Below are 14,136 nucleotides of genomic sequence, written 5' to 3'. Positions count from 1 at the left end.
CTACATAACATTTTATTTTTTATTTGTATTTTTAATTTTAAGTTGACAAGTAAAATTATGTTTTTATCATGTACAACATGCTATTTTGAGATATATATCTCAAATGATAAAAACGTAATTTTACTTGTCAATTTAAAATTTAAAATACAAATAAAAAGTAAAATGTTACATGCACACATATGCACTGTGGAGTGGCTAAATCAAGCTAATTACCATATGCATTACTTCACATAGTCATCATTTTTGCGGTAACAACATTTTAAAATCTCATCATTTTTCAATACATTGTATTGTTTTTACCTATAGTCATCATGTTGTACAATAGATTTATTGAACTTCTTCTAACTGTAATTTTGTATTCTTTTACTAACATCTTCCCAATGCTTCTTCCACTCTACCAAAGTTACTTGTTGACATTTTTTTATTCACTTACTCTCTCTAGCCACTCTGAGCAATCACTGCTATGTTGGCTACAGTCTTGTACTTCACAAAAATTTAATGGGAAAAATTAAAGTTCTGAGAGCAGGAAAATCACCTTAACTTGAAGAGGATCTCCTTAGACACTTAACCACACTTCTCATCTTTCATGCACCTCAGATTAGCATCAGGAATTAGTTCAAGAGGGTTTGTTCTTGGATTTGGAGGAAAGTTTAATATTAATATTAGGATGGTGGAGTTTTTTTGGGTCTTGGGTTTTTTTTGTTTGTTTGTTTGTTTTTGTTTGTTTGTTTGTTTGTTTGATGGAGTTTCGTTCTTTTTACCCAGGCTGGAGTGCAATGGCATGATCTCGGCTCACTGCAACTTCCGCTTCCCGGGTTCAAGCGATTCTCCTGCCTCAGCCTCCCGAGTAGCTGGGACCACAAGCACATGCCACCACACCCCACTAAATGTTTGTATTTTTGGTACAGACGGGGTTTCACTGTGTTAGCTGGGATGGTCTCAATCTCCTGACCTCGTGATCTGTGCACCTCGGCCTCCCAAAGTGCTGGGATTACAACCATGAGCCGCCCCACTGAGCAAGGCTGGGGCATTTTTAAGAAGTCAGCCAGTTCGAGTACTTTGGAAAAAGCAGCGTCCTGTGGGATGAAGAACCCAATAATGAAAGGCAAGACTTTGTTACACAATGTGTGGAGCTCAAAGCCCTGTGAACTGCACTGGTCACAGATCCATGACGCTGGCCCTGATGACAGGTATAGAAGAGATAATCCTCAATAAAGAAACAAGCCGTTTTCTTGTTTCTTTACCTTCTCCTAAAAGATAGAAAAGTAGATGTTCAACAATGCCAGTTTTGAACTGAGGAGGCAGTTCAAAAGGAGGCAGTTTGAATCCTGAAGTGAAAGAAGCGAGAGTGCAGAAAAACTCCTTTGTTTTCTACCTGTGCTGAGCTCAGACTCTGGGTATTGTTGAGAGAGCACCACCTTTTGAAAAGTCTGCAAAAAAAGAAATGGAGTGGAAGACCTAAGCATTTATGGAGACATCAGAGGAGGGCACAGACCCACCATCACATGAACAGGGGGCACAGACACACCCTCTGCACTGAGTTAGGACAATGACCTTATGTTTGTGGGATATTTCTACATTTTCCCTCCCAGTAGTCTAAATTCGTAGTCCTAATAATAACTTTGATGAATCAACATAAATTTGATCACACGACGTGCACGGTGGCTCACGCCTGTAATCCCAGCACTTTGGGAGTCTGAGGCAGGCAGATCACAATATAAGGGGATCGAGACCATCCTGGCTAATACAGTGAAACCCAGTCTCTACTAAAAATGCAAAAAATTAGCCGGGCGTGGTGGCAGGCACCTGTAGTCCCAGCTACTCAGGAGGCTGAGGCAGGAGAATGGCATGAAACTGGGAGGCAGAGCTTGCAGTGATCTGAGATAGTGCCACTGCACTCCAGCCTAGGCAACAGAGCGAGACTCTGCCTCAACAACAACAACAAAAAGAAATAAAAATTTGATCACGCAATCCAGTTTATGACAGAAAATAGTTTCTGTGTTCCACTTAAACCAGGAGAAAATATTATAGAGGGAGATTTGAGTGCAAAAAAAAACGCAAGAGGTTTGAAGGAAAGATAAAGGCTATTCTATCTGTTGAATAAAATGTCTAGGAGGCCATTGATTTGGACTAGGCTCCTCCACTAAGTCTTACAGACCAAACTAATATGCAGTTGAAATACAGTAGGTAAGCGTTAATTAATTGCTGGAGGCTCTGTAACCAATTAACCAATTAAGCTGTAACCAATGATGTTGTCTCCACTGTACTTCTGTTTCCCATAAATGCTGTTAGGCCATGTCATTGGTTGGCATTGTCTGAAACTGCTCTGCTTTGCAGGGTTGCCCGATTCTTCAATCATTTTTGTTTTGTTTTGATATGTTTCATTTTGTTGTTCTTTACCCAAATAAGCCCAGTTAAAATTTAAACGTGTCTAAGGATATTTCCATGAAACATGAGAAAAGGACACAGAAAAGATGATTGGTCTGGTTTGTGTTAATTAAGTGCTTGTTGAAAATAATTCACCACTTTTTAAAAGAAACCAAGTGGTCACACAAAGTGAGAGGCCTCTGTAAATATTTGAATAAAGGAGTTTAGTTAATCTGCATCTCTCCTACCCCACAAATTTGGACAACTTTGAGTCACAAAAAATCACCAGTTGTTCTGTGGACCAAATCACATGAGCTCTAGAACACAAGCTCCATCCAAAGTAAGTGGGAATTGCCTTTTCCATGCAAAAAGTGCCACGCAAAGCCATTCCATGCCACCAGCTTTATGGAGCATCAAAGTTACATTTTCCACAAAAAACACCCCCTCCACTTTCCCAGAAAGACCATGCACCCCTAATGTCTGGTGATTCAGCCAAGGCATGTTATAGGAGCATGTTCCTGAAATCTAGAGCATAAATGAATTGTATTAAAGCCTTCTACCCTCTCTAGTAGAGACGTTAGTTGCTGCTTACAGGTCTTTTTGGAGTGAATGCTGTTGTCATTCCCTTGAGACTCAAGCCTGTCAAATATACCAGACTCTGGCCCTCTCTCTTCTGTTCCTATCATCTCCCATTGTCATTTCCTTCTTCTTCCCTGCAGATTCGATCTCTGGATCTTCTCCACCCCAAATGCTGTCATTATCATCAATGACCTACGCAGGATTTTTGTGCTCTATTTTGAATATGTATTTTTGTGTGTATGTATATTTAAAATTGCTTATATATCTATATATAAAATGGCTTATATACACCTATTATTATAGATTATAATAATGTATGTGTATAATAATATAAACAACATATTGTATGTTTTATATACATATTTTTGTAATTGTGGGAGTGGCATCCCTTTACCTTTGCCATATTCTATCGGTTAGAAGTAAGTCACAAGTCCCATTCACACTCAAGGGGAGAGTATTACACAAATACTTGAACACTAGGAGATAGAAATAATTGGAGATCAACCTAGGGACTCTTTGTCAAAGTAAGCTTGTGCAAAGTTAATTGTGTTTTCCAGGCTTTTAAATATACTCCCACTGTAATCTGAATGTTTGTGACTGCCCCCATCACCGAAAATTCATATGTTGAAACCTGATCACCAATGTCATTAAGTTAGGATTTAGGGCCTTTGGAAGGTGATTAGGTGATAAAGGTGGAATTTTCATAAATGGGATTAGTGCTTTCATAAAATAAGCCTGAGAGAGGCCTTTTTCTGTAAATGGCCAAGTAGTAAATATTTCAGGATTTGCAAGTCAAATGGCCAAATCAAGGATATTATGTAGGTACTTATATAACAAGGGAGAAAAAAGTCCACTCATATTTATTGATGAAATTCAAAATACAATACTAATTGAGTATAATTATTGATAATGAGAAGTATTAAATCATCATTATAATACCAATAATTATTATTACAGACAGGGGCTCAAAGTTAGTGTTTCCTATCATCAAAGTCATTTGCTAATGCTCATCTGTTAATGACCTGTAATGCAATTTTATTTATTTCATCTTTGAAAATATCTTTCCATAAAGATAGGAGATGCCAAATGGCTAATATTAATCTGTGAGTATATGATTTGGGGCATATTCATTCATGGAAGACATTCATGGATTCCAGTAGGTTCATCTCTTTATGTTTGCTTTTAGCATGTCATTACATTGTGAATTAGTCACTTTAAAGTGAGGCTTAGTTTGAAGCTCCTCAATTGCATAGTTAAGTAGATTTTGAAATATGAAAATTGCTTTTGCCCTTGCATTAAGTTTTTAACACCCTGCTGGTACTGTAGTTCAAGTTCAGAAAATATATCTGCTGAAAATTTCTGTGGGATTGGAGAATTGCTTCTTTTAACTTTTGACAGCACAGGCAGTGCACAGGGCAGCTTAATATTACTACGATTCTAGCAGTGTTAGCTGTCATCAAAATGACTTTACTACAGTACAAGTTTATATATAAACATTGTTTTGCCTTGTAATTTTGGGCTGAATTTGTTAAAAAGCATTATCCCATCTGAAACAAAAGCTAACTTCCAAAGCCATTCAGTGTTTGATCATAGTAATTGAGGGCAGTTCTTCCCCTTCAAAAAAAATTTCCATCTCAGCCCAGAGTTAAAAAAAAAAAACACAACTTGTCAGTGTTAAGTCATTAAACTGCTGTGTGATCCCTCTTGTCAGGACCTTCAGCTTCTAATTTCTGTCAAAAATTTGTAAAAGTGATGATGGTTGGTCCACCAGAGCAAATTAAGTCCACTGTTGACGTTACTGTCCAATAACACCTGATACCATCAAATATTTTCCACAAATTATCTGTTGATGAATAATATAATAAATAACAATAGGCTTACATTCATCACAAGTTTTTAAACTTGTTCAGCTAAGCCTCTTTCTTTCCTTCTCATAATTTCACCCTCACTAGTTGTAACATATCTTAGCAGATTTAGCTTCAGGTTGTAATGAATTATTGTTTTTTCAACTTCTTAGAAAATACTCTACTTCTAGGCCGGGCACGGTGGCTCATGCGTATAATCCCAGTACTTTGGGAGGCCGAGGCGGGCAGATCAACTGAGGTCAGGAGTTCGAGACCAACCTGGCCAATATAGTAAAACCCCCATCTCTACTAAAAACACAAACATTAGCTGAATGTGGTGGTGCATGGCTGTAATCCCAGCTACCTGGGAGGCTGAGGCAGGAGAATTGCTTGAACCTTGGAGGCGGAAGTTACAGTGAGCCGGGATTGTGCCACTGTACTCCAGCCTGGGCAAGACTCCGTCTCAAAAAAAAAAAAAAAACTGGTGACAGAGACTCGAATCTTCATTCCTTATGTTAATAGTTTGAATGCTTATCAACTGAGCTGCATGAATCAATCTAGCTGGGGCACACACATATATTCCACTGACTCATTTGGTAGGTGCTGTCCTAATCTGTGAATCTCCTTTGAATTCTCCTCTTGGCAGAGAGAGTTCCATTTTAAAGGGACAAGATAATCGCTAAAGCTCCAAAATGCTCTGTTTTCCTCCCTCCTGTCTTCCTTGTCTTCCATCTCTTTATGAGTCTAGATCAAGAGCTGTAATGTTCTCTAGAAAAAGTAACTGAAGGTATTTTCTCCTTCTTCACTCATTTTCCTTCCTTTTCAAACTTGTGTAAATCATAGGAACTGCTTGAGCTCCTTTCCAGTGGTTGACTTTTAAAGTGGAAGAACTTGTGGCACTTTCCTCTGTCACAGATGCACAATCTAACATTAAGTCAAATGCTTTAGAAAGCCTAAAATGAGCATGAAATAAATATATTTACTCATGGTCCCTTCTCCTTTGATCTTGCTTGAATTTTTCCCTTGACTTGAGTTCCCATGAGGCAACGAGGCTCCAAGCCAAATACAGTGAGGTTATGAAGAGCAAGAGAAAAAGACTGTCAAATCAGTGCTTCCATCAAAGCTGTTACTCACTGTCTGAGTGGCTGTGAGTGGAATCAAAGGCCAAATAAAAATCCAAGAAATGAACAACTTTTTTTTCTTTAATTAAAAGGAAAATCTAAATTCTACCACAAATACCAAAGTATACTCCGATAGAAGGAAATCAAGGACAGTTTTCATGGGCTCTGTGGCTTAGTTGGTTAAAGTGCCTGTCTAGTAAACAGGATGATCCTGGGTTCAAATCCCAGCGTGGGCCTTGACTGGCAACGTGGGCAGGACTTCCTGCCCACTCTTAAAACTTGAGATTTTCTGCCGTTCCTTTCTACCATCGAGGATCCTCCGCCCCTGATTTTGGATGTAATAGGTGGTATCCAAAGGCTTTGGAAACAAACTGGAACTGTACATCCTCCCAACATAGGACTACATAAAAATAGCAAAGACCTGGACGATAATTATAGTATCCTGCCCTTTTTTTTTTTTTTTTTTTTTTTTTTTTTTTGCTTAAAAAAAGATAAGCCATATCTTCCATTGGGATTTTCTCTGCAATGTCGTTTCAAGTATTCCAATTTTATATAAAGGGTCAAGAACAATGAATTGAAGTTTAGAGAGGGAACATATACTGTGGGCATGGATTTTAATACAATACTGGTCAGTACTCTTGTTATTATAATTCAACAATAGGTATGTGAAGAGTTAGAATGTCTTCAATTCTCCAAATTTGTAAAATGTCAATTATGAATTATCTGTAATTATGAATGCTGATTATAGATACTACAATTATATGTACTATGAATGTCTATTTAATATTGATGAAGGTCAGCTATATAATTTACAGGCCCAGTGTAAAATGAAAATACAGGGCCCCTTATTCAAAAAGCAGGGGCAAGTGTCATCAAAGGTGCTAAAATACAAAGCTTTTTCCTTTCAGCCGCTCTTTGTTCGGCCTGTCACGGTATTTTTCATTTTCTGTCTAATGTCACTCTAATTAAGAAAAAATAAAATAAAATTGTAAGTATCAAAATGAATTTTACAGTTCATCTTTATTTCACACATCAAAATTCATGGGGCATTGCTATTGCTTTATTATATATGAAGAAGCAAAGGAAGTCAGACATGAAATTCCTTTGCTCATGTGCCATGCTCTTTTGCTCCCCGGAATATCAATTACTAAACATAAATTAAGAGATGCAGTTCGTATGAAATTTTAAGACTGCAAAGGTAGATCGCTGGTAGATTCTCCTCTGAAAAGGAAAACTTGCCAAAACCCAGAATTGAACCAGTGTCCTTTAGATGTTCAGGCTAATGCCCTCCTAACGGAGCTATCTCAGCTTACTGCAGACTACAAACTTTATTCAATTTCTCTTTCAATACTTCGATTGTTTCCAACTTTTTAGCTTTCAGGTTTCTTAAGTGCTTTTATTATACAATGTATTTACCCACTAAGAAAGACTTAGAACTTATTGACTCCTATGTGTGATGGCTGAATAGAATTCCTTGGCAGTGTGGGATGGATACGTGGAGGAGGGAGACAGAATATACGTGACAGGAATTAAGAAAAAATAAAACTTCCTGCCATTCAACATCCTGTTGGTTGAGCCAGACATGACAAAGAAAATTTTAAAATTAATAATAAAAATAAAAAATAAAATGTGGTGGCGTTCTTTGTTTTTCTCTTCTTTTTGTCTTTGATAAATCTTTAAGATGTGGAGAACTGGAACCCAAGGTTAATTTCCATTAATGTATGGTCAGGTTTCTGTCTCCTGGTGATGATTTCGAGTGATATATTAATCCTTTGTTTTATCCTCTTCCATCTAGTCTTTGCCATAGTCTTTTGCCCTGGGTGGTGCAGAAGTTTATGGCATACAAATGGAGTAGCACTAAAGGAAGTCCTTTGGATCATGTATACAATTAAAGTGTGTGACAAAAGACGGGGTGGTTGTTGGTGAGTAGCTAAAGAGCAGCAACATTTTCAGGAAATGAAACCAAGACAGCACACATTTTAAGTATGCATTCTACCACTGAGCAACACTCTCGTGATAGCCAAGCTCTCTTGGAGATACAGCTTGATATATTTCCAAAGGCATAAAATGCAATAATTTGAACCTCATCAAAAATTTAAAAATCCTTGTTCATCTTTCAGGCATATAGCTCAGTGGTAGAGCACATGCTTTGCGTGCATGGGGTCCAGAGTTCAATGCCCAGCACTTCCACGGTTTTGTTTATTCGATTTCCCCAAGTACTTTTATAGCACACATACCTTCAGTAACGCAATGCGGAATCCTCTTCCTACTTTATGCCTTCAGTTCCTTTTTTTTTTTTTTTTTTTGAACTACTCACACGGAAATTAAGCATGAAGAAACAAAAGAAAACAAATGCTTATTCAACATCATTAATGCAATAACACTAACCAGCTTTTCAGCTATTCTTTCTTTCTACAATGTTACTTAGGAGAACGAAGAGAAACAAACAAGAAGAAAAAAAAAGAAAGTTGTGGACTTTTTTTTTTTCCATAATAGCCAATCCTAAAGACACTAGCAGTGGGAATTATTTGGGTATTATCCTAAAGACACTAGCAGTGGGGAAAATTAGGATGGTTTTCCAGCCATCCCAGGAAAAACACTTTGGATAACAAATCGAATGCCTTGGACACAGACTATTTATAAACCTTTATCACATACCTGGAATAGAACACAGAAATTTGAATAAGGACTCTTGCATCTCGTGAAGGAGCTTGAAAAAAGAAAACAATTAAAGGAAGTCCCACCACCAACGTGCTTTAATTTTGAAGACAAAATAGTGTTCATTACCTGTGATGGAGAACATTTGTCTTTCGGATAAATTCAATTGCTGGAGAGAATTTTTTCCTCTCTTCCTTCTTCCTTCTATTCAGTTTTCTAATCCAGAGCTTCTGCATCCACTAATAGGTGTCCCAGGTTCCTAGAACTGTGCCTGTCTATGATACACACCCTCTTTTTTATTTTCATACTCATTATGGAAGTGATGAAGCATCCCAGGGACAGAACAGCTATGAACTATGCTCTTTCCCTGCTGGCCAATCTAATTCTATTAGCTGTGTGCTATCCAGGACTTCCTCACGTTTTTTCATTTGTTGATGGCACTGTGAACATTGATGGCACTCTAAAAGCTGGAGGGCTCTCCAGCTTTATTCTTTGGAACATCTATATGCACAGCAAGCTTTCCTGTTGTGATAGCTTTGCTCAGTCACCCGTCCTGGCTTTGCTGTTCTGCGTTTGTTGTTGCCCTGTTTATTCCTCTAGTCTGGGAAAACGTCAATTGATTAAAGTTAATAAAATTTTGAAGCTTTTTTAAAAAAAATACTTTGTGAACATAGTCCTTAAGGGAGGATTAGAGATGAAGGTGTGGAACCAAAATTGAGGACAATCTCAGAGCTCGTGATGCATTAACGAGGATTGAGAGTCAGCTGGAAAATGGATGTTGTTACAGCGTCTGACAAATACAGTGTGAATTCAACTTGCTGAAGGCTGCCTCTGGACTGAGGGGCACTTTATCTGAGTCAGTATTGCGGGAGAAAGCAGAAGTGTGGCAAACACAGCTCAATCGGAAGAACTCTGGACTAAAGATCTAGACTAAAATCAGGGATCCTTCTCCATGACTGAACAGTCCTCAATGTTAGAATTTTCTGCTTTTTGCTGGTGGAGGAAAGTAGCTTTCATGCAGTTTGCTTATGAATGGAGCTTGGAGCAGGCTAACAGGAATGGGAAAGTCTGAGGATAAGAAACTGTGTCATTTGGACTGTAATCTTAGTGTCTTAGTATACTGTTATAAGTGTATTAGGACACTGTTAGCGGCCAAACAGTATCCAATTCAGTGATTTCATGAAAGTAGAGGAATGTAATCCAGCGATCTTTATCCAACCAACAGAAAATGAAACCAACAAACTGAAAACGAAGTGATATTTTATATATAAGCCAACAGGACCCGATTGCGGGCGGGGGGAGTAGCTCAGTGGTAGAGCGCGTGTTTCTCAGGTATGAGACCCCGGGTTCCGCCCCCAGCTCTTCCAGCCATTCATTTTCTTCATTCTCCTTTCTCATTCTTTGCATGTGTTTGTCACGTTTCCTCTGCTCCTATTAAAAGAGGAGAGTGTCAAATGTGTTGCTTTTAATACTATGCTATTTATTTGGGCAGTCATCTGTGGCTTTTTATAAAACTTAGCATGAGAAGAATATATTGCTAACGTGACTGAAACAAGCAGACATTGAAACGGGGGCACAGATTACTCCACAAGGGGTTCTTCTTTATATTTTTTCCAGACACAAATATCTTTTAAATTATGTTGATTAATGTTAAAACTTTCCAGGCTTACATCAAAGCTGTGTGTGGGTCGTGGTATTATCATTTCTAACTGTATGTAGATATCGACTTGTAGCCCAGCGTAAACAAAATCATAAATGGATACATTTTCCATTAGGATCTCCTTGGCAGGAAGCACGAACCCTGCAGTCACATTACAGACCATGCACTTTGAGTTCCGTTTGGTGGTATCACTAAAGAGCCAGACTGAAAAAGAATGGAAATAAGAAAAAATAGGCAGCTCAGAGAAAATTTTCCTTGCATCTATGTTTTATGAGCATTAGGTCGTCTAAGGCCGAGGAGCAGAAAATCTTGCCACTGGTTGCCTTATGCCTGTCTCCTCAGGGCTCCTCTAATCGCCGCCTCTGCCACTGAGAATTGAATTGTGAGCAACAGAGGGGCTGGGCATCAGGTCCCAAGTTTTTCTGGGTGAGTTAGTAGGTAAAGGTTGTCTAAATGTAAGACGGCACTCAGCGCTTTGCCTTGTGAACGCTTAAAACATAATTTGGATGACTGAAGACAGCCAGCTCTCGTTCTCTGGAATAGCTTACAGCCTACAGCAAGCGATCTACCAATAGGTTTTAAAAGTTAGGTCTTGGCCGGGCACGGTGGCTCAAGCCTGCAATCCCAACACTTTGGAAGGCGGGTGGATCACTTCAGGTCAGTAGTTCGAGACCAGCCTGGCCAAAATGGTGTAAACCTCTTCTCTACTAAAAATCTAAAAAATAGCCGGGCGTGGGGGCCAGCGCCTGTAATCTCAGCTACTCGGGAGGCTAGGCGGAAGAATCGCTTGAACCCGGGAGGTGGAGGTTGCGGTGAGCTGAGATTGCACCCCTCCAGCCTGGGCGACAAAGAGAGACTCCGTCTCAAAAAAAAAAAAAAACTTAGGTCTTGGGTTTTGGCAGCAGTTATTTTTATTGCACGTTAAATCGACTTTCACAGAAAATGTACACAAAATATGTAATAGAAGACACCAGATAACTCCCCACTGTTCCCCAAACCAAAACATCTAGCTGAAGTAAAAATCTCAGAAGCATTGCCAAATAGCATATTTAAATTCTTTGCCTTCTACGTTTCCTAGATGAACTTCAGGGTTTTTTGTTCTTGAATCTTTAAATGAATTAATAATACTTCACACCTCACTGTACCAAAGGTCCCAAAGGCAGGTGTGGCCAAAAGTGTGTGGATGAGGAATGAGACTAGATAAAGTTGCTTGAATTTCTAGAAAGAAACACTTGTTAAAGCGTCAGTAAAAATCGTGGTATATCATTGTTCTGCACCTTCTTTACCGTACAAATCGTGTGTTGGTGAATGTATCAAAATCGATACCAGTTTTCTTTGTCAAAGCCTTTGCATGCTACCTTTTGTATTAGAAAATGATGTTTTAAATGTGAAGTTGAAATTCCAAATATAGCATCAAATTTCCTTCGTTTGAAAACACTAACAGCATGCTCCTACTTCCTTAAGGAGCAGGAGAGGCAGCAGGGATGAACCACAAGTTCAGTTTTCTCTGAGACTCAAACCCAGGACAGAGGTTTTAACCAGCTAAGTCAAAGAGTCCCCTGGCAGGGCTATCCCCATCAGGTATGTTACGGTCTTGCTGCTGTCTGAATTATTTCTGGGCAAAGACAAAATGATAGACCTTCTTTCTCTTTGACCCTCATTTCCTTGACTCCTGATTGGCCCACAGAGTCGCCAAATCAGTGAAAAACAGCTTGGACCACCTTCCATTTTGCCAAGCATGGATTCTCAGGGCATCTTTTACCTCTTGCTGTTTATAACCCCACAGTATTTGGTGTGGAGCCCTCAACACATCTCTCAGGCAGCTATCAAAAACCATGAAAGACAAAACATCCCCATGAAGCAGTAGAACTCTGGCCATTGTAATCCATGAGGAAATCCATATTTTGGACACCCTTTTCCAAGACAAGGGAATAGCTAAGCCCTATGACCTCAAAGCTTCACCCACAAACAAACCTGGCCAACGTTAACTCACTTGGCTTCAGGCTGGAGCTCCAGTGTGTTTCTCTTTCTCCAGGTAGTCTCCACCCTATCACAGATTTCCTACACCATTGCACCAGGGCCCCTGAATTTTCACTGCTTCTGGCTGTCCACACAATTAGAAATGCTAGGAGGAGAGTACAAAAGAGCAGAACTCAGAAAGTTGTCTGGGGAAATCTAGATCCAGGTGGAAGAAGAAAACAAGTCCCAAATGAAAACCTATGTGTGCGTTTCCACGCTACCCACAGAGGGGTCCGTACGGCTTTGTTCTGGATTCCCGTTGTAACTTGAAGGGAAACTTTCACAATGTCTGGAGCCCTTGATGTCCTGCAAATGAAGGAGGAGGATGTCCTTAAGTTCCTTGCAGCAAGGACCCTCTTAGGAGGCACCATTCTTTACTTCCAAATGGAACAGTACATCTATAAAAGGAAAAGTGATGGCATGTACGTCAGAAATCTGAAGAGGACCTGAGAGAAGCTTCTGCTGGCAGCTCATGCCATTGTTGCCATTGAAAACCCTGCTGATGTCAGTGTTATATCCTCCAGGAATACTGGCCAGAGGGCCATGCTGAAGTTTGCTGCTGCCACTGGGGCCACTCCAGTTGCTTCACTCCTGGAAACTTCACTAACCAGATCCAAGCAGCCTTCCAGGAACCACAGCTTCTTGTGGTTACTGACCCCAGGGTTGACCACCAGCCTTTCACAGAGGCATCTTATGTTAACCTACCTACCATCGCTCTGTGTAACACAGATCCTCCTCTGCACTATGTGGACATTGCTATTCCATGCAACAACAAAGGAGCTCACTCAGTGGGTTTGATGTGGTGGATGCTGGCCCCAGAAGTTCGGCGCATACGTGGCACCATTTCCCGTGAACACCCGTGGGAGGTTATGCCTGATCCCTGCTTCTACAGAGATTCTGAAGAGATTGAAAAAGAAGAGCAGGCTGCTGCTGAAAAGGCTGTGACCAAAGAGGAATTTCAGGGTGAATGGACTGCTCCAGCTCCTGAGTTCACTGCTACTCAGCCTGAGGTTGCAGACAGGTCTGAAGGCATGCAGGTGTCCTCTGTGTCTACCCAGCAGTTATCTACTGAAGACTGGAGCACTCAGCCTGCCACAGAAGACTGGTCTGCAGCTCACACTGCTCAGGCCACTGAATGGGTAAAAGCAACCACTGAATGATCTTGAGCTGTTCTTGCACAGGCTCTTAGACAACATGGAAATAAGGTTGATGGAAAATAAACATCAGTTTCTAAAAGGAAAGGAAGAAAAAAGAAAGAGAAAGAAAGAAATAAAGAAAGAAAGAGAAAGGAAGGAAGGAAAAGAAAAGAAAACAAAACAAAACAAAACAAAAAAGAAAAGAAAAAGAATAAAGTAAACCTAAGTGTATGCTGTCACAGTGACTGCTCTAGCAAACTCTTCAGTGGATCATCATGATCAGGAAACTCAGCAGCGACTTTGTCTCAGGGAAGCTGCAGTTCCGTTCCTGAGACCTACAAAGAAACACATAGGAGGCATTTAAGTTTAAGCGACTTAAACTTTTGTTACAGCCTCCTTACTCTTACCCCATGCTCCTGGAGAGATTCCGAAACCTCAACAATCACAATGCCACAAATAATAGACACTTTCCTCCTGTTGTTAAATTTTGGGGTGTCCAAATATGTCCACATAGATTTTAGGAGGTAATCCTAAAGCTTTGTGTCTTCTCTTTTACTTTTAATTTTAGCTCTAATATTTTTCTTATTTGTGCAAAATCTGTATCTTCCTGAATATGTGAATAAATTATGTATCAACTTCTTGGTTCCTTCCCAACTTTTGTCTCCTGTCCCAGCCCCCACTAGAATTAACTGAGTGAGGCTCAGTTGGGGCTGGAAAGTCACTGAGATGGGCGTTTAGAGGCAAGGCGACAT

At 39.8% G+C, this 14,136-nt stretch overlaps 1 non-coding gene and 1 pseudogene across 1 annotated transcript; both read left to right on the top strand.

Moving 5' to 3' along the window:
* The first annotated feature begins 6,072 nt into the window (after window positions 1-6,072).
* Window positions 6,073-6,148, top strand: TRNAT-AGU (transfer RNA threonine (anticodon AGU)). Its single transcript has one exon. It is a non-coding gene; the product is annotated as a tRNA-Thr (tRNA).
* Window positions 6,149-12,533: 6,385 nt separating this feature from the next.
* Window positions 12,534-13,408, top strand: LOC116464065 (small ribosomal subunit protein uS2-like; annotated as a pseudogene).
* Window positions 13,409-14,136: the final 728 nt, after the last annotated feature.

This window comes from Hylobates moloch, unplaced genomic scaffold, assembly GCF_009828535.3.
Source record: "Hylobates moloch isolate HMO894 unplaced genomic scaffold, HMol_V3 SCAFFOLD_156, whole genome shotgun sequence".
Taxonomy (NCBI): domain Eukaryota; kingdom Metazoa; phylum Chordata; class Mammalia; order Primates; family Hylobatidae; genus Hylobates; species Hylobates moloch.
Note: the sequence above shows the minus strand (reverse complement) of the source record. Positions and strands in the feature narration are given on the sequence as shown.